The following is a 21311-nucleotide window of genomic DNA, read 5'->3' on the forward strand; positions in this document are numbered from 1 at the left end:
ACATAAGCAATATAAGATTTTTTAAAAGGATTTTCTGAAAAGACTAACTCAAGAAAAGAGCATATTGCAACTCAAGAAAAACTTCAAAAATACGAGGATATTATACTCCAAGTTTAGTATAATAATGGGAAAATAAACGGAAACTGGAGATACCCGAAAACCTTACGGATACAATATTGTTCTCTATACCGAATATGGGCATGCTGTTATAACTACCTTACTGTGGTTCTCCTTCCATTTGTCTATTGAAAACTATGTAATATGACCAAGATGAATTCACAGTAAGCTCGCATTACGGAAGTGAGTGATCTACCACCGACCATCCCTTGTTTTCACAATGAAGAACAGAAGTTTACTTTGAGTCGAGGTGTTGTTTTGTGGAAAAATAACGGTTCTTTAAGTTTGGGACAGATATTGTCCATTGATTGTTTTTCCATTTGAATACACTATCAACTAGAAAACTTCAAACAATTGAATTAATAAGGTTGACTTTGGAAGTTACCTGATGAAGTTGTTTCTACATAATTAGGTCATAGTCACGGGTATGTTTAAAAACTTACATGCAGATCCACATCAGTTCCCCTCTTTACTGCCAAATGCTTTATAACTGTTATGACCTTCTTATATATTCATCTGGAGCCATCTGAACACACACATCTACAGGGGTTGGACAAAAAAATCGAAAACGTTTTCAAAAGTGTGAAAATCATACCTAGTATGGTGTGGGGCCTCCTTTCGGATCCAATGAGGAATGGACGTATACACCTCCTGAATCGTGGTGTGTGGAATTTTGTACCATTGTTCCTCCAAAACATGCTTCTTCAGTTCCTTAATGGATGCTGGTGGAGGTTAATGAGACCGAACACGCCTTTCTAACTCAGACCACAATGGCTCAATGATGTTCAGATCTGGTGATTGTGGGACCCAGGGAAGGTATGATAGCTCCTGGTCATGCTCCTCAAACCATGATTTCACCGTTTTTGCAGTGTGACAGGGTGCCAAATCATCTTGGTAGATGCCATCACCATCAGGGAACAATATTTGGGCCATGGGTAGAACCTCGTCCCCCAAAATGGCCTCATACGCCTTAGCATTCATCATTCCATACAGGGGTGTGATAGGACCTGCAGAAAATCACGATATCACTGCCCATACTGTAACAGAACCACCCCCATGCTTTACAATTGGGTACAGACAGTCTGTATCATAGGCCTGCGACGGTGTTCTCCATACGTGTTGGAAACAAGGTGAAGGTCCATTCATTGGACCACATTACGTGTTTCCACTGCTCATGAGTCCACGCCTTGTGGTCCTTATACCACTGGATACGCCTCTTCGCATTTACTGCTGTGACCAGGGGTTTGGCGAAAGCGACCCTGCCATGAATTTTCATTTTATGAAGTTCCCGTCGCACTGTTTTCGATTAAACCGGGTTCTGTAGGCCGGAATTGAATTCAGACGTAATTTTCATTGCAGTGGTCTTCTTTTTAGCTGCTACAATCCGTTTTAATGCCCTCCGGACCCTATCTGATAGGATTGTCTTTCGACCACTGTTGTGCTTTGCAGACGTCGTTTGCCCATGAATTGTGTATGCCCTCGTGACTTTAGACACAGCGCCTTTCGATACCCCCTCAGTGTTCGCCACTGTTGCCACTGAATCTCCAACTAGACGGGCACCAACGATCATGCCTCTTTGGAAGTCTGTCAGGTCGTCCATTTTACCGCACCACTTTCACACCACGACACTCACAGGTGAACTGGTTACTGCTGACGGAATAGGACACATTGAAAACAGAAAACGATCGGCAAACGCAACACGTGAAAGATTATCCGTACTACACTTCCGTTTATGAAAATTGCAACATCCAGAATGAATGGTCCGAATGAATCTAAACCTTATGAATGTGTGTAAGGATATTGTAGAAGGAAGTGATGAACATTTCAGACAGATGGCATCTACGTATTGCCAGCAGCGCTCTCTCGTCTGTGATCGAAGTGGTACAACACGAGGTTATTGCATGTCGCAGGAAGGCAGTGGATAGTGGCCAGTCAAATTGCAAACATGCAGGCAAGTGCCAGCATGCCTCTTCATCGTCAAAGGGCGCAATATACGCAGTTGAGTGAATTCGAACCGGACAAAATGATCGGGAAGAGGGTTTGTCGTACCGCGAAATTGCTGCTCGCACAGAACATGCTGCGATGACAGTGATGCATGTGTTGAAGCAGTAGACAGAAGGGGGTCGTGCAAAGCGACAAGCAGGGACTGGACCACGCAATGTGACACAGCACGGGATGGCAGACAACTAGTCCGGATGTCCATAACGGACCGGACAGCGGCATCCACAGTGTTGGCTCATCGCTGGAACACTGTCACGGGATGTCTGCGTCGACTGTTCGACGTCGTTGGCTGAAGCCTGGATTGGTGGCTTGCATACTGTTCAGACGACTGCCCTTGACCAGAAACTACAAACGCAACAGACTGATATGGGCACGCGAACACCGTCACTGGAGTTCTGAATAGCTGAAGGTAGTGTTTTCGGACGAGTCCCCTAACCTGTCCTACAGTTATGGCCGCATACGTGTACGATGCTACTGTGGTGAGCACAATCTACCAGCTTGCATTGTTGAGCGTCATAGCGGACAATCGCCCAGTGTGATGGTGTGGGGCGCCATTGGTTACCACACGCAATCGCAACTCATCCGTATCCAGGGCAATCTGGACAGCGATCGGTATATTGGTGAGGATTCAGAGCCCGGGGTGATGCCCTACCTATATGCAACTCCAGACACCACATTTCAGCAGGACAATACCAAGCCACAAGTAGCGAAGAATGTGAAAGCTTGCTTCGCAGTACGCCAGGTATCATTATTTCCCTGGCCTACTTGGTTGCCTGACATGTCACCCATCGAGCATGTCTGAGATACGGTTGGGCGCAAACTTCATCACGATCTGCGACCGGCAAATGGGAATGTCTTATGGACTCGCGTACAAACAACAGAATATTCCCCGGGAAAATATTTTTAATTCTAATCATTTGTGTCTTGTCATTTACGTAATCTGTGGAATATATTTTATTGTTCTATCGTAGGTCTTTCTAGGTGTTGCAATTTTCGTAAACAGCAATGTATTTAAGTTACTACTGAGAAAATTAGTGACACATCGGCTAATAAATGATCAGGTATGTGAAAGTGAGTTTTGTCTTAGAAACAAGAAATCGGATAAACAAAGAACATCTGCATCAAGAAAAGTAGATGTCAAGCTGGACAGTTTTAATACTTTAGGTAGTATTTTATAAACTTAAAATTTTGGATCAGTTTCAATGTTATGAATAATAGTGATGAAGACAGGAAGAGATATATAAAACATACATAATTTTTTAAAAAAATATTTTAATCATGCTTATACGAAAGTCGACTATGGCAGTTCTGAAACGTCTCAGTTGGAGGATTTAGCTATTCAAAAATTAATCGATTAAGCTATTCGTATTGTGCCGTTTAAATTATATATTATTTTTTAAAAATAAAATTCATATGATTTTATGTCGAAGGTGTATCCATTGCCTTTTTCTCTCTAGCAGATAATAATTGCAGCGAGCGTCGCGAGCTATTACCATTCTTCTTAATTGGTATTTGTGTTTGCCGCTATTCCATGATGACTGTCTCGTAAAACCTAATAGAATTTAATTAATCTCGATATGTAATTCCTCCAACTATCCAAAATAAGCACATTATATGGCGTTGCAATCGATGAAGAATAAGGAGTAAAAGTTCACCCCATTTTGTAAATTTGAACACATATATATAAAATAACTTTTTCAGTATCAAGTTCTTAATTACTTGTGCTGTGCTGTGCTGTGCTGTGTAGTGTAAAAACCTAGGGAAAGCTTTTTGCTTTTTAATTGCAGGTTTCATTCGTCTTATTCTTTACCAATTTCACTATATTTCATAAAGACCTTAGTTTTTTTTTCGAAATTTTTGCTTAAAATATTTTTTAATTAAAAAGGTTCATACTCATGGATTTCAACCCCAAGAAATACGGATTGTGGAAAAGTCTTGTAGGACATATACACAATATTCTGTCAAAATTTAATTATTTTTGCGAAAGCTATTGCGGGACATATTACTTAAATTACGGGACGAGGGAAGTTTACTGTGTCACTGTCGACATATTCTAAATCGGAGCATTGGGGGCAGTGACCTCGCAGTTATAATTTCTTGGAGAGGGGGCAGCTAACTTTTAGTGTACCGGAAAGGGTAGTTTTTTGTGACTTGACCTTCATTACAACACAACATGCATGAGAGGGAAATGTAACCTCGAGGGAGAGGTCACTCCTCACTTTTTCTCTGCCCTTGTGTCGTCACTGATTGGGGATCACGGAAAAGCTTCAGAAACATATATACTATGTTTAGGATGACTATAATTTTAAAAAGAAAAAACTTAGTGGTAGACCCTGTGTATATATATATTCTGGAAACACACACATTCGTATATATCTGCAAATATACTTATTGGAAACGAAATTTTTCTCTAAATTCAGTGTAAACGAACAGCAGTAAAACCATAAATCATACTGTATGCAAGATTTCCGGCTAACAAAAACTCAAAACTGGTTACACCACATAGAAATAAAACTATATAAACTACTAAAATCTATGAAACAAATGCCAAATTTGCGGTTTAAAATTTATATTAAATTATAACAAAATCACCTATTATGTAGCATAGAGTAGTTTAATCAGACTTTTTTTTAGAAGACAAAAAGTAAAATTTACTTTGTTTCGAGTAAATATATCTGGTGTAGTAAAAAGTAATCCATTATTTTGCCAATAGATGGCTTCAGTGATCTGTATCTCGCGTTGTATAAGTCCGATCGGGTTCAACGAGATGGCGTTCAAACGATGAAATTGCGTACTACAAACTAGTGCTGTTGGATTTTTTGTGACATTTGCGGTTTTCGGTTTTTGAGAAAACCGATTTTCTGAAAACCGAAAACCGCAAATGCGGTTTTCAAAACCGAAACCGCAAAAGCGGTTTTCAAAACCGAAATCGCAAAAGCGGTTTTCGAAACCGAAACCGCGGTTTTCAAAACCGAAACAGCAAAAGCGGTTTTCAAAACCGAAACCGCAAAACCAAACGCAAAAGCTCTTTTCGAAAGCGTGTTTGCGGTTTTATAAAAGAAACCTTGTTTGTCCTTTTCAAAGCAGAAACAATGTTTGATGTTTTTAATTATACCTTTTAACAATTGTGAAAGGATTTATCGATCGAGACATTTGTATTGATTTATGTCTGTGTTTTAACTTTTTTTATTTGTTCCAAGACTATTATGGTAATATATGCAGCACTCTGCGAAAGGGATAGTTCGATGGTTGTGCAAGTCACAGCTAAATTAGTGTTGCAATATTTTAAAACCAGAAAAGTGGAGAGTTCTAAACCGTAAGTACTGATGTGAACTTGTGTGTTACAAATGCTGACCTGGGATCCTTCGCACTTTTTTTTTTTTTTTTGTTTTTGTTTTTTAGTTACTTCTTTGATGACACTTCCAATGTAGCCCTACTTTTCGGCTGCAGGGAAGCAAACTGGACCCCACCTGATTTTCATATATTTTGTAAATTAGACCACGAGGTACACGAATCTGAAGGAATTTTGACATTCCGAATTTCGGAACTCGAGATATTCGAACATAAAGTGACCACGGAAACAAACTGGACCAAAACTAATTTTTATATATTTTGTAAACTAGACCATGAGGAACACGAATCTGAAGGAATTTTGACATTCCGACTTCCCGAACTCGAGATACTAGAACTTATACTGTAGTTTTACATAGTATGTATAAAATTAACGAAGAAAGTTCTGTCGCTTTTTGACCTATCACCTTAGAGCATCGATATGTCACCTAAGACCAGGGGTGTAGCCAGCAGGTTTCTGTAGGAGGGGCTCGTCGTTTTTGAAGGGGGGCCAGCTACAACCAAAAAAAAATGTATTGCAGCTAGTGTTTTTGAAGCCTGAAAAAAACTGGAAAATTTTGGTTTCCTTCCAGAAAAATAAAAACACTGCTTTTAGCTTCTTCTTCTTCTTCTTCTCATTATTATTATTATTATTAATAATAATAATAATAATAATTTCATAAATTATATTACAGATAGTTTGTATTATGTTTAACCAAGAACTACTGCCCCCGACTAAACATTATACCTTTGTGCATAACTATTTCAATACACAGAACCGATCTATAAAGGTAAACAAGAAAGTCCTATCGCTTTCTCACCCACCACCTCCGGACATTCATATGTCACCTAACACGTATCTGGAAGATTAAGAATAGATGGACAACCTTTTGCAAACATTCTGGAAGGTCATTTATTCCATCGCGGTAGAGGTTGGTGTTCCGTGAAGCGAAGAAGGTATCAAGTGCATTTTGCACCTCTAGTTGAGATTTGAGCTGGCATCCTTTAAGGTGATTGTCCAAGGAAGAGAACAGATGATAATCGGACGGTGCAATGTCCAGTGAGTATGGCGTATGCAATACCATTTTATGCACCTATCCAAGGCATAAAATGGTGTCCCGGGTCATCCTAGCCACGAGGGGCTTAGCGTTGTCCTGTAACATAATGACCTCTTTGGGATTCAGAAGTGCTGGCTCCAGAGTTTTGAGTTTCTCTTAAACACGGCTCAACTGCTGACAGTACACAGTTGGATTGATGCGATGACCAGCTGGTAGCAGTTCCCGATGCACTATGCCGCGAGCAGTTCATAAACACACAGGAGGACTTTCTTCTGGTGTAGTGCTGGTTTCGGCTGTCTTGGAACCGTTCATGGGATGCTAACCAATTATGACGGCGCCGTGTAACTTCGTACAGGACCCATTTCTCATCACATGGCAACACCTTGTCCAGAAATGGCTCCTTCCTCAGACGAGACAGCAAAGAAACACAGGTGTCTGCTTGCGTTGCCTTTTGACCCGGAATCAAATTATGTGGGACCCATCGACTTAACTTCTAGTGTTTCCTCAGTTGATGAAGGTGCTGCTGAATGGTTTCGTCACTCACACTGAATTGTCCCTATGCCGTAAGCGTCGGTGGACCACAAATGGGCAATTAGCGACATCTCGCCAAACATTAGCGGCGCCGCAGCGACGATCCCCGGTGGCCCCTCTACCGTTTTGAAAATTATACCACCAGCGGCAGAGACGCGACAAAACGCCAATGAACCACAAAATTACTCCCCCAAAATGTTAAATCGGCTATATGTGTGATTTAGTTACATTAAGGTGAGCCTAAAAAACACTTTAAAAAAGTATCAAAAAATTTCCCCGAAGGGGACTCAAACCACCAACCTTATGATTACTAGGCAAGTGTTCTTCCTACTTCGCTACGAAGGCGATGAAGGAAACGTCGCTTTAAAGGGATAAATCGTTAAGATCTTTTCAATTGGGTCAATCAGAGTACTCCTTTAACCGTGTATATTCGACGATAACTGTTTTGAATTAGATAAAATGTGTGTAATTTTGTAACAAAATGACGCGTGTCTATTTACTTTATTTCATAGTTCTCGCATACTCACTTTCTAATGATCGACGACAGTTGTCAGCTAAATTCATATAATTATTGCACTTATCTCAAGAGTTTTCACTTCATGATGTTGTGAGGCAGAGGTTATTCTTGACCCTCGGTGCTCATTTTAGGAACAATTCGTCAGGAAAAATAATATATAATAATAGCCGCATGCACATGACTGGCGATAGTTCGTGTTGGTCCCTTCACGATTCTCCGCGAAGAATCTAAGAAGTGCGGACGAAAACAAAGTTCTCGCTGGTCGCTGCTACGCGGTGGTAACTTCAACACCCCGACACGAGATATATGTTTCAACTCGACGAAACCCTGCGGCCAGTGAGGGCCAATTATCGCAGACCTCCACAAAAAGCGACAAAACTTTCTCACTTCCTGTTTTACACGAAATAGCATTTAAAAAAGCGAATGAAATTAAAACTGAAAAACTGAATAAAAACGTTGCTTTTCACCAAATTTTCCATCTGATAAAAAGTTTTCTTAAAACATTAATTACAGCATATACATAATACAATGTACTTATGATTTAGTTTAGTTCCATTGTTTTATCATAGAATTTTATGATACCTTGTCAAAACGTTTGTCTTGAAATTGTCAAATACAAATCGCTGTAAATTGTGTACTCTGCTGTCACAAAAGTATACCATACTATTTTCGGATGGCTATAAGGAAGAAATACCATACTATTTTGTGATCGGTATGGTAAAATACTATTTTTCCATACTATTTTACCGTAAATTATTAATTATATGTAAACTTTGTTATTTTTAAATGACTGAAGCGAAGTAATCTCACGATGATGTTTTAACATCTGGCCATTAGGAGGACCAGGAAATCATTTGGGGGGGCCTGGCCCCGATGCCCCCCCGTGGCTACACCCCTTCCTAAGACGTACCTGGAAGATAAAAAATAGTACCCATCAGTATCAACGACCTTCTGCCAACGTTCGGGATGGGCATGGATTCCTTCGCGGTAGAACTTGGTTTGCCATGAAGCGAAGAAGATATCAAGTGTATTTTGCACGTTTAGTACGGAGTTGAACTGGAGTTCTCTAAGGTGAGTGTCCAAGGAATGGAACAGGTGATATTCGGACGGTGCAATGTCCGGGGAGTATGGCGGTTGCAATAGTGTTTCCCATCCAAGGCGTAGGATGGTGTCCCGGGTCAATCTAGCCATGTGGGGCTTAGCGTTGTCCCGTAACGGGAGAAACCCTTATCGATTGAGAAGTGCTGGCTCCAGGGTTTTGAGTTTTTCTTGAACACGGCTCAACTGCTGACAGTAGACAGTTGCATTAATGTTCTGCTCTGACCAGCCGGTAACAGTTCCCGATGCACGATGTCGCGAGCAGTCCACCGAACACACAGCAGGACTTTCTGCTGCATTACTGGTTTCAGCTGTTTTGGAACCAGTTCATAGGATTTTAACCAATGATGACGACGCCATGGAGCTTCTCATCACATGTCAACATCCTGTCCAGAAATGGCTCCTTCCTCAGACGAGACAGCAAAGAAAGACAGGTGTCTGCTCGCGTAGCCTTCTGGCCCGGAGTTAATTCATGTGGGACCAATAGACTCAAATTGTAGTGCTTCCCAAATTGATGGAGGTGCTGCCGGATGGTTTCTCTACTCACATTGAATGTTAGCCCCAGTTCCTCACAGGTCTTTCCACTGTACGCCTCAATTGCTACCTGAAGATTTTCATTTTGTACATGTGTTGGTCTTCCGGCACGTGGTGCGTCTTTCGTGAGTGTTTTGTCACCGTCCTTAAACTTTCTAAACCACCCTTGCACTGTCTGCGTAATCACGACACCCTCACGAAAGTCCTGAGATATCTTCCGCCCCGCTGCAGTGGCGTTTGACCCAAGTTTGAACTCGTACAGCATACACGCCCTTATGATGCTCTGTGGAGGTTCCATATTCACTCTGTCCTTACACAAGTTCACGTTGTAACTGAACTGCCACAAGCAGGTAGAATGTTGGATATACCCTCACCAACATCTGACCTTCGCCTTTTCTCCATTCGCATTCAACTCACGGTGTGAGGATCAATTGAACACAGACCTCCACAAAAAGCGACAGAACTTTCTTGGTTACCTTTATATATCTCACAGGACATAATATGTTTCGTATAGAGAATATATCTATATTAAACTTAAAGTTTTAATATCTCGAGTTCCGGAAGTCGGAATGTCAAAATTCCTTCAGATTCGTGTTCCTTGTGATCTAATTTACGAAATACATAAAAATTAGGTTTACTTCCGTGGTCACTTTATGTTCGAATATCTCGAGTTACGAAATTCGAAATGTCAAAATTCCTTCAGATTCGTGTTTCTCGTGGTCTAATTTACAAAATGCATAAAAAATCAGGTGGGGTCCAGTTTGCTTCCCTGCAGCCTACTTTTCAAACGAAACTGAGTTTTCCAGAGTGTACATTTTGTTTCAAACTGAGTTCTGCCCTGGCTAACATACGTAAATTTGCTTCTATAAGAGTCGTTAAAGTTACACTTGAAATTGTCGTTCGTCATTCTTATAGCTTATGAAGGCATGAATAATTCAAGTATATTTGTCACAACATCTACAAACGAATATTCATTCGTATAGAACCTCCAATAAATAAAAACACATGAACTACACAAAGAAAACTATTGTGCATTAGAGCAGATCTCTTATTAGCAAATGGCCCTACACCCGCGTACTACTCAGATAGCTCACAGCCTGAACCTGAGCGCGAGTCCAAATTTAACTCAATCGCGATTAAAATTGTCAGAGGTGTAACGGTTTACGTTGAATATACCAACACTTTATCCATTAAGTCGTCTTAGATTTTTCTTCAATCCCAAAAAGCGGGTGGTTTTTCGTGATTAAGATATGTTTAAGCGAGGGACGAGTATAGAACCTGAAAATCGGGTGGTAGCCGCAAAAATCGGGTAATATGACAACACTAAGCGAAATAGAAAATAAGGTATATCCCTATTTAAGATCACTACACCTGCAACTCATGAAATCCAACTTGAAATCTCATCCACTTAGACTGAGATCTTTTATATTATCATTACTCTTTCACCTTGTTTTTAAATAGTACTGCCACTCTTTCTTTTGTTAACAAAAAAACACCACCTCCCTTTCTTAAAAAAAAGAAAAGAAAAAATTTAGATCGCAATACACAATTTTATTGTTAATTTGTTGCCACTCCGATAAATGTGAATGTTGTGGTTTTGCATGTGTTGACTGGTTTCTTATCGCAAGTCCCAGACCCCTGCAATACATGAAAGGAACACCGATCATATTTTATTCTATATCTTTTTACTTCCCAGTAACGATAGCCATGCCTCTTTGTGAGAAACTGCAACTTATTTTTTTATTCTGCCAGTTGTAAAAGTATACTAAACAAGAATTTCCCTACACATTAAGACATTTTAAGAAAAGATATCTTCTTTCCCCTCTACAAATTTTGATCGTTTTTTCCCTACGCCGAGGGAATTTTCCCTCCATCTGGCAACTGTGAGTCGAAGATGGGAAAGATTCTTTGCTGTTTTCTCGTCGTTACTTGATATTAGTGCTGTCAAATTTTTGTGACTTTTGCAGTTTTCGGTTTTGAGTAAACCGGTTTTCTGAAAACCGAAAACCGCAAATGCGGTTTTCAAAACCGGAACCGCAAATGCGGTTTTGAAAACCGAAACCGCAAAAGCAGTTTTCAAAACCGACATTTCGGTTTTATGAAATTTCACTTTTTTCAAAAACCGGTTTTCGAATTTTTCAAAAACCGATTTCGACGGCACTACTACAAACACTGTTCAGATAGTTGTGATGAGTTGTCTCAGTGTTGTGTGAGCGCGAGTCAAAATGGACACTAGCAAAGAGAAAATACGCTATATTTTACAGTTTTTCTTCGATAAAGGCGAAAACGCAAGCTAGGCGGCTGCAAATGTGAATAGTGTTTATGGTCCTGATATTGTAACAGCCAATCACGCGCCATTTTGGTTTCGTCGATTCCGTTCCGGTAATTTTGACGTCAAAGATGCGCCATTTTGGTTTCGTCGATTCCGTTCCGGTAATTTTGACGTCAAAGATGCACCACGCACTGGAAGGCCAAGTGTCGAAAATGTTGATAAAATCATGGACGTTGTCGCGTCCGACCGTCATGTAAGCACTGTCAATTGCCCAAGAGCTAAACATTGCACAAAAAACCGTGTGGAACCATTTGCATAAGGCCGGATACAAAAAGAAGCTTGATGTATGGGTGCCACACGAATTAACGCAAAAAAACCTCATGGACCGAATTTCCATCTGCGAATCGCTGCTGAATCGCAACAAAATCGACCCATTTCTGAAGCGGTTAGTGACTGGCGATGAAAAGTGGATCACTTACGACAACGTCACGCGAAAACGGGTCGTAGTCGAAGCGCGGTGAGCCCAAGCCAGGAATGACGGCCAGGAAGGTTTTGCTGTGTGTTTAGTGGGATTGGCAGGGAATTATCTACTATGTGTTGCTCTCCTACGGCCAAACCCTTAACTCGGAACTGTACTGTCAACAATTGGACCGTCTGAAGGCAGGAATTGCCCAGAAACTTCCAGCTTTGGCCAATAGAAGAGGCATTGTGTTCCACCAGGAAAACGCCAGGCCACACACATCGATAGTGACTCGCCAGAAGCTCCGGGAGCTTGGTTGGGAGGTTCTTATGCATCCACCTTATAGTCCGGACCTGACACCGAGTGATTACCATCTGTTCCTGTCCATAGCGAACACGTTTGCTGGTGAAAAAGTCGCTTCAAGAGAGGCTTGTGAAAATCGACTGTCTCAATTTTTTGCCATTAGGGACAAGGGCTTCTATGAGAGAGGCATCATGATATTACCTTCCAAATGGCAACACGTTATCGAACAAAACGGCGCATATGTGACCTAAATCGGACCATTTTAACTGTGGTAAGTCAAGCCTTCAATGTCATGCCAAAATAATGGATTACGTTTTACTACACCAGACGTACAAACGTCAGTTATTGAAACGTTTTGTATCTCGTGACGAAGATATGAACTCAGGAGTTCCTAAGACGAATAATTAATTGAATACATAAATTACTCCAATCGTACTTTCTTGAAGTTCCTATTGCATTCAGTAAGTCAAGTTTAGTAACTCAAGATGCTCATTATGGTGGGAGCCAATTAATTCCGAGTGTAGGAATACCCATAGCTAACGATCACTAATTTTATAATATCTGCGTGTTGTCCTTCGTCCACATGTATGGAAACAAATACATGATTCCTGTTTCCCCACTTAAATTGCACAACAGACTGCTTGGGACGCACACGATCCTCAGAAGAAAACACCCTTCTGTAGACAACGAACACCTTGCGTTTTACTGACTTTTCCAGTGTTGCCAACACCTAACCAACACCCTCGCTTGCCAGGTGCCAAGCTACCAGCATCTCTCGCCATGCCCGTAAGGTCTGGGTTTCTTATTTACTTCTCTCACTTGGATAAAACGGGACAAATACTACTTTTTCCCACCTACTGACGGGACGGCCGGGACACGCCCCGAAAACGGGACTGTCCCGGTCAAAACAGGACTATGGTAGCTCAACCTATATTCTACCAGAACCGAATATTTGTTTTCGAGTTATTGTGCAACATGTCCTTTAATTTATGGGAGGAATAATCCACCCCTTATTCTTTATTGATCTTAACACATGTAGTGGAAATCATTGTAAAATCTGAAAGAAAATATACGTCATATTGCTTCAAAATCAAACCTATATTTACGAAGATCATCGTAGAGCATTTTTATAATTGGCGGGAAGATTCACCCCTATATTCTTTGCAAACTTTAACACCATTTACTGGAAGAAAATACAAGTGCTTTTCATTTGATTTTCGGATTGTGTTTTTAATCTTAAAAAGTATTAATTGTAGCTCAGAATGATGATATCATAGCTTTCTCTGTCACCTGAGCCTGGACAATGTTGCAGAGGGCTCATAACCGACAAGCGGGAAGTTTGTTTTTACGCGCTCTGCACACTGACATCACTATCGAAAAACTTAAGCTTGTCATCTGCTTCGCATGACAATATATATATATAGGGTGTAACAAAAGGGTTGGGACAGTGGAATATCTTGAGAAATACACTTGCGTGCGATTCAAGTCATGAAATATGTGTCCAATATTTTTAAAAGATCAATTCAACTAACATAGATCGTGTGTGGGGGTTTTCTCGAGATTCTCCCGTTTCCTCCCACTTTCTCCATTTCACCATTTCATTCATTTCTCATCATCACCGTCTCCTTTAATTTGGCCGGCATAACCGTGGGGCGTAAAACTTAAAAAATCAACTAACATAGAAAGAAGTTGCCCAAATGATAGAGGAAAGAAAGGGATTATATAAGAAAGGATAAAGATGTATGCGTAGTAGTGCAATCATTTCTTCAATCCATGATAAATGTAAATCACCATGGATTGAGTCTTTTCACAACAAATTTCCCGCGCATAGTTTGCAATATACATTTGTATGCAATAATGGAAAGAAAAAATATGAACAAAGGTTTCATGTTAAATAGTATAACCACAAGTATGATAGGAATACATATAGGGAAATATGTATAATAACGCTGACAATAGAAAGGAAAAATGCTACTAAGGACCAATAGATAGAAAAGATTCGTTCTACATCACCTTCGCGTACCAGTTTTGTCATTCTCACCCTTTTTTTCAAAAAATAATTTTTACTTGCACCTGATTGGCTGAGTTTTAATCACGTGACCTTCCAATTAATGAGAGTTTTGGAGTACGGAAGTCAACTGGAGGTGAACTGTCGCTCTTGTTTAGTTGATTTTACCCTTGTTTCTGATAAGTTGATTTTCAGTTATGTGACTTTAGAGTCAAACAGCAAGTGTGGGATTTTCCCTGTCAGATAGAGAAAGGCAATATATATATATATAATACAGCTAGCCTTATATATGTGGGATCATATGACGACATGCTCATTCTGAGTATTGACATAAAAGAGAACAGACGTGCAGATTGTTTTCTCGTTGTTCAGTGCTGCTACAATGTGTTAAAAAAATGTAACTATAGTGCTTCTCGGCCACTTTTTATTTGAAACATGCGCACTCTACTTCACTTTTTATTACGAATTTTCCCACCCTCCTGATTGGTTGATCTAGTGACGTGACCTTCGAATCAATGAGAGTTCTGGAGTACGGAAGTGAACTGGAAGTTATCTGAAGTAGACCAGGAGTGTGAAAGGTATCTCCAAAACCCTTACGAGACATTTCTCCCGAGAGAGTTGAGTTGATTTTAAGTTTAACGTCCCTTTCAGCAGCGAGGCTATATGAGACGGGACCTACTGATTAACGTGGAGTCCGAACCACATGAGCTCCCGCCGGAAATCGAACCCGGATCTCTCACGCCAAAGGCGCGTACGCCAACCGCTTAACCATAAAGGAGCTTTTCTCCCGAGAAAGACTGTATTGATTGCATACGGAAGGAGGTCATAGGTGAATAGGAGAGTTCTTGACTACAAATTTTCGCTCTGGCTGATTGGATGATTTTCAGTCGGGTAATCATCGCATCTGTTCTTCCTGCTTCTTTCTCCGTCTCTCCCTGTTCCCTCTGTTTTCGTCTCCCTCCTTAGGTTAAATTGTTCTGTACATTATATTGATTGAGTCATGCTTGTATCGAGCCTTTAAAATCGGCTTACCTGCTTTAACTGTTAAAATTGTTCTACGTTTATTTTTGATATTACATAGGAGCTCGTCGGAGCAATAAGAACAATGCTGCAGTGGTGTCATGTGTGACTGCTTTATCAAAGTTAATGATGATTATTATATTTTTGTTCGTTCGTTAGTTGCCATCTACTTTTCGTTTGCTTGCATTTGACATAGATAGGACGGTTCGTTCAAATTCTTCTCTAGAATAGAACATGTTTACATTTCCTTGAGTGACACGTTGGAATGATGTATACGTCCCATATACCTTAAAGGTATGCTCATTGAAATTTAGATTGAGATTTTCTCAAGGAAAGATTTCATTCCGTCTGTTTCTAAGCTATGTATACTTAACCTTACAATAGTCAAACTTACTGACGTCTCTTAATTGATCGCTGTCTTATGCTCTTCGGAAGGCAACGACAGCAGTCAGGTATATCAAATTGTAAACTGTTAAATTGCGTATTGATATTGAATTCGAAGTGACTGCCCGTTACATGCTGTTGTATACATTGATATGTATGAAATTCAGTACACATATGTGGTTTTTGAGGATATGTGCCTTGAGTTTTACTCTTAATACTAGGCTTCGCTGCATGAGCTAGCAATCTTTCATCGAATGTTCCATCAGTCTTAGACTTTCATCGGTAGAAAAGTATGTTGTAGAAAAGTTTGCACTTCGCTTAAATGTTACTCGCAGTCCATTCTTCGACATAACTTCCTTGTAGTCACTGAAGAATCCAAACAGTAATCGCAATGGAAATAGCACTGTATCTTTCCAAGGCAATTTATATGCTGTGATTAAACCACCAGCCTTATAATATTCTTCCTCAGGCTTTCGAGAACTTTTAATGTAGCCACGATTGGAGACAATTTCCGGATAGTTAATACGATCAATGACTGTTCGATGTTTCCTAATTCCCATCTGCGAGAACAGTTACGGAACAAAGTTATTAACGAGTTTAATATTAGCTCTTCAGCAAATATTCTACCTGCATCTCGTTTTGTTATTTCATACTGAATATAAAGGTCTGAATTATAAGGATGAATAAAGCCATCGCCAATGTCAATATCAAATTTAATGTCATTGTTTAGTTTATTAAATGTTCCATCGGGTAGAAACGATTGCAGTTCGTAACTCTCAATAGCTTCAATGTTTCGGCTGTTCTGGGCTATTTTGTATTTGACTAGCGGAAAATACCCATTCTTCGCATGGGGGCTGTATTTGGAAGTCATATGTTATTACATAATATGCATAATAATTACTTTAAATCTAATATTATTCTGATTGGTAACTGTTGAATCGACACACTTGAGAAACAATGGTTTTTTAATTGCACCGTTGTGTGTTAGGATAAATTCTTCATTTGATCAGAATAGGAACCAATGATGACGGCGCCGTGAAGTTTCGTACAGGACCCACTTCTCATCACATGTCAACACCTTGTCCAGAAATGGCTCCTTCCTCAGACGAGACAGCAAAGAAACACAGGCGTGTGCTCGCGTTGCCTTCTGGCCCGGAGTCAAATTATGTGGGATTTATCGACCTAACTTGTAGTGCTTTTCAAGTTGATGGAGGTGCTGCCGCATGGTTTCATCACTCTCACTGAATTGTAGTCCCAGTTTCTTACATTCTGGCCACTGTTCGCCTCAATTGCTGCCTGAAGATCATTTTGTACATGTGTTGGACTTCCGCGACGTGGTGCGTCTTCGAGTGTTTCGCCATCATCCTTAAACTCGTTAAACCACCGCTGCACTGTCCACATTGTCGCGACACCCTCACCGAAGGCTCGGCATATCTTCCGTCCCGCTGCAGCGAGCTTGACCCAGTTTGAACTCGTACAGTATGCACACCCATATAAAGCACTGTAGAGGTCCCATGTTTACAATGTCCCTACGAAAGTTCACGGTGTAACTGAACTGTCACAACCTGGGATTACGTTGGATACCCCTACACCAACAACTGACCTTCGCCTTATCTCCATTCAACTCACGGTGTGAGGCGAATTGAACATAGACCTCCACAAAAAGCGACATAACTTTGTTGGTTACCTTTATATATATAGGGGTTGGACAAAAAATCTAAAATCACTTTATACATAACACGTAAGTTTGGCCCTTCATTGTACAACACGTGTTGCGGTTGCCGATCGTTTTTTTGTTTTCAATGTGTCTTGTGGACCTTCCTCTTCCGTCAGCAGTAACCAGTTCACCTGTGGTGGGAAGTGGTGCGGTAAAATGGGCGACCTGACAGACTTCCCACGAGGAATGATCGTTTGTGCCCGTCTGGTTGGAGCTTCAGTGGCAACAGTGGCGAACATTCTGGGGGTATCGAAAGGCAGTGTCCAATGTTACGAGGGCATACACAATTCATGGGCAAACGACGTCTGCAAAGCACAACAGTGGTCGAAAGACAATCCTGTCAGATAGGGACCGGAGGGCACTAAAACGGATTGTAGCAGCTAAAAAGAAGACCACTGCAATGAAAATTACGTCTGAACTCAATTCCGGTCTACAGAACCCAGTTTAATCCAAAACAGTGCGACGGGAACTTCATAAAATGAAAATTCATGGCAGGGCCGCTATCGCCAAACCCCTGATCACAGCAGTAAATGCGAAGAGGCGTATCCAGTGGTACAAGGACCACAAGGCGTGGACTCATGAGCAGTGGAAACACGTAATGTGGTCCGATGAATGGACCTTCACCTTGTTTCCAACAGCCAGTTGTGTTTACGTATGGAGAACACCGTCGCAGGCCTATGATACAGACAGTCTGCTCCCAACTGTAAAGCATGAGAGTGGTTCTGTTACAGTATGGGCAGTGATATCGTGGTTTTCTCCAGGTCTCATCATAGCCCTGCATGGAATGATGAATGCTAAGGTAAATGAGGCCATTTTGGGGGACCAGGTTCTACCCATGGTCCAAATATTGTTCCCTGATAATGATGGCATCTACCAAGATAATTTGGCACCCTGTCACGCTGCTAAAACGGTGAAATCATGGTTTGAGGAGAATGATCAGGAGCTATCACACCTCTTCTGGGTCCCACAATCACCAGATCTGAACATCATTGAGCCATTGTGGTCTGAGTTAGAAAGGCGTGTTGGGTCTTATTACCCTCCACCAGCATCCCTTAAGGAATTGGAGCATGTTTTGGAGGAACAACGGTACAAAATTCCACACACCACGATTCAGGAGCTGTATACGTCCATTCCACGTCGGATCCAAGCTGTTATGGACGCAAAAGGAGGCCCCACACCATACTAGGTATGATTTTCACACTTTTGCAAACGTTTTCGATTTTTTTTGTCGGACCCCTGTATATATATATATATATATATATATATATGCTTTTACTGTTTGTTCCAGTAACTAATTTTACAAATAATATTACAACCTTGTTCCAAAATAACTTCAAGGAAATTTATTTAACTTGCAAATAAGGTATTAGGAAAAGGCTAGGCTGACAAACAACGAAGATTATGTTTATATGGCTATCACTGTCACTACCATTGACAGAAATTCCTTCATGCAAACATATTACATATCATATCCCAGGTATTTTTCTGCGATTTCCTTTTGTTACATCTCATAATATAACAACGAAGATAATTCTTGTTTCTTGAATCGATTTGTCCGCCAATTTGATGTCGTCATGTCTATACACCACGCACCAGTGAGTGACACCATGCAAATTATTCACCCGAAGGCTTCTCTAAATAAAATAAAAAAAGTCACCCATCTTATCTTCACGAAAGCCGCCACGGGATGACATGTTAAGAAGTAAAATTTTATTCGTGACTGCCATTTTGATGATGTAATTAACATATTATATGTGATATCTCAGTTATTTATTGACCAATTTTCTTCGTTAATAGCTCATTTTAAAGGTAAGTAAATTTTCCATAAAAACTGCTATGTAAGTATTTTCTCTAAAGTTAACGGTTTCGGAGTTAGTTTTGTTTATTTCATGAATAATTCTTCAATAATTCATTAAATAACTTCTAAACTTTTAGTTTTAGAAGAAATACTTACATAACAGTTCTTATGGTAAATTTAATTTCGTTTAAAATGAGCTATGAAAACAGAAAATCGGTCCATAAACAACGGAGATAATGCTTGTTTCTTGAAGCTAGTTGCCCATTTTGGTGACGTCATCGTGTCTACACTCCACGCACCAGTGAGTGACACTATCGAAATTATTCATCAGAAGGCTCTTCTAATCAAAAAATCACCCTCTCATCTTATCTTCACGAAAGCTGCCACGGGATGACATATGCTCCCCTACTGTTGTGAAGAAACAGGCGAACACAGACAAGGCGTTTCTCCTTGTGCTCTGCTGTCAATATAACTCGGTACCCATCGAGCACAACACTTGATACCCCAATTTTTCAGTGAAAGCTCTTTCCACTGTACCGTAAGAACTCCAAGGAATCCGAGCAACGAGTTCACGGACGGTGATCCTCCTGTTTTGAAGCATTTCGCGTTGGACCATCTCAACAATCACCTCCGAAACTCTGTTCTTCATCGTGGACGTCCTTCTGACGGGCACTAAACTCCTTGCACTACTTTCGGACGTGTTGAACGGACATACACTTATTGCCATACACCTCTGTCAACTGACGATGAATATCCACGGGTGGAGTCCCTTTGGTGTGCAAAAAGCGAATTACGGAACGAATCTCGCACTTGGCGGGAGCAACAATGGACACCTCCATCTCGGACGGCTGCTCAGCCAAGACTGACCGGTGCAGCGAAGCGCGGCTGGGTGGAATCGAGAGTGGGGGAACAGCGGTGTTGCCGGATTTCGCTTCGCACCCTCCCGTGCGGCTGGAGTTGTTTGGGAACCCTATTTCTGGATCAACCCTCATACTTACGGTAAACAAGATCATTTTATTTAAATACACACAAGGTAATGGTACGAAACAATCGCTTTTGGCTGTTGCTATGTTCTATCCAAGTATCTTAATAAAAACTCAGTGCAGCATAACAAAAGTTGTTTCTCTTACATGTAAAAGAGACGATGGCTAAAAACAATTTTCTTCAGACACGATTTCGGATATAACTTTCCCTAGATTTAAGGTTAGTGTAAAGGGACAAGTTTTGCCGATAGATGTCACTACAGTCTTCGTATCTCTCCCATGTATTTTTTACCTTTCACGAAAATTTACAATTTCTTTTATAAATTTCAACCTAGATACTTCAAATTTTTAGAGAAGGAACTTCATAACCTATTAAAGGGAACAATCTGTGCCGATTTTTTGTTTACAATTTTCTTCATTGTTGAAACAGTTTCATTCTTAAAGGTTTGGATATGCATTACAACAATCAAGCCATTTCAACAATGAAGAAAATTCTAAATAAAAAATCGGCACGGATTATTTCCTTCGATAGATTATGAAGTTCCTTTTCTAAAAATATGAAGTCTGTAGGTTGAAATTTGTAAAAGAAATCGTGAATTTTTATGTAAGATAAAGAATACATGGGAGAGATACGAAAACTGTAGTGCCATCTATCGGCAAAACTTGTCCATTTAAACCAACCTTAAAAGCACTTTACAAGCTGCCTGATGCTTTATGCACTTTGGAGCTAATTTAACTTTCACAATTGTACTGTCCACTGAGAACTATGCCCAGGTTGGCATTCGATTAGAATTACGCAGCCCTTAGACGCTTTTGCAACACAAGGTACTCCAACCTCGAGTCTTGCGACTGAAGAGTTTTCGCCATCTCAGTTTTTGAACTATACTCGTCTGTAATTGGCTAAGGTTTTCACGTGGTATGCAGGTGGGCTTCTTAGCTAGAGCTGGGAACATCCACTGTTCTCACGAAATGAAACAATAGTCTATTATATGTACTGAATAATTTTAGAATATTATCAAGAGCCTGGCGCTGTAAACGCGAAAGGATTGATTTTGCTACGTGGTAGCTAGCATATTGTTGTCCATAAAAAAGCAATGTCCGTAAAATATACTGAATATAATAATTAACCAATTCCCTTTTTTCGTTAATTAATTGAGCCCAAAAAGCTGATCATAGTTAT

At 40.4% G+C, this 21311-nt stretch overlaps 1 protein-coding gene across 4 annotated transcripts in view; it reads left to right on the plus strand.

Moving 5' to 3' along the window:
• Positions 1 to 21311, plus strand: part of LOC145688204 (uncharacterized) — a 272126-nt gene that overhangs the window by 203696 nt on the left and 47119 nt on the right. The gene's annotated exons all lie outside the window — the stretch shown is intronic.

The sequence above is a fragment of the Thermobia domestica genome, chromosome 6 (genome assembly GCF_964235325.1).
Source record: "Thermobia domestica chromosome 6, izTheDome1.hap1.1, whole genome shotgun sequence".
NCBI lineage: Eukaryota > Metazoa > Arthropoda > Insecta > Zygentoma > Lepismatidae > Thermobia > Thermobia domestica.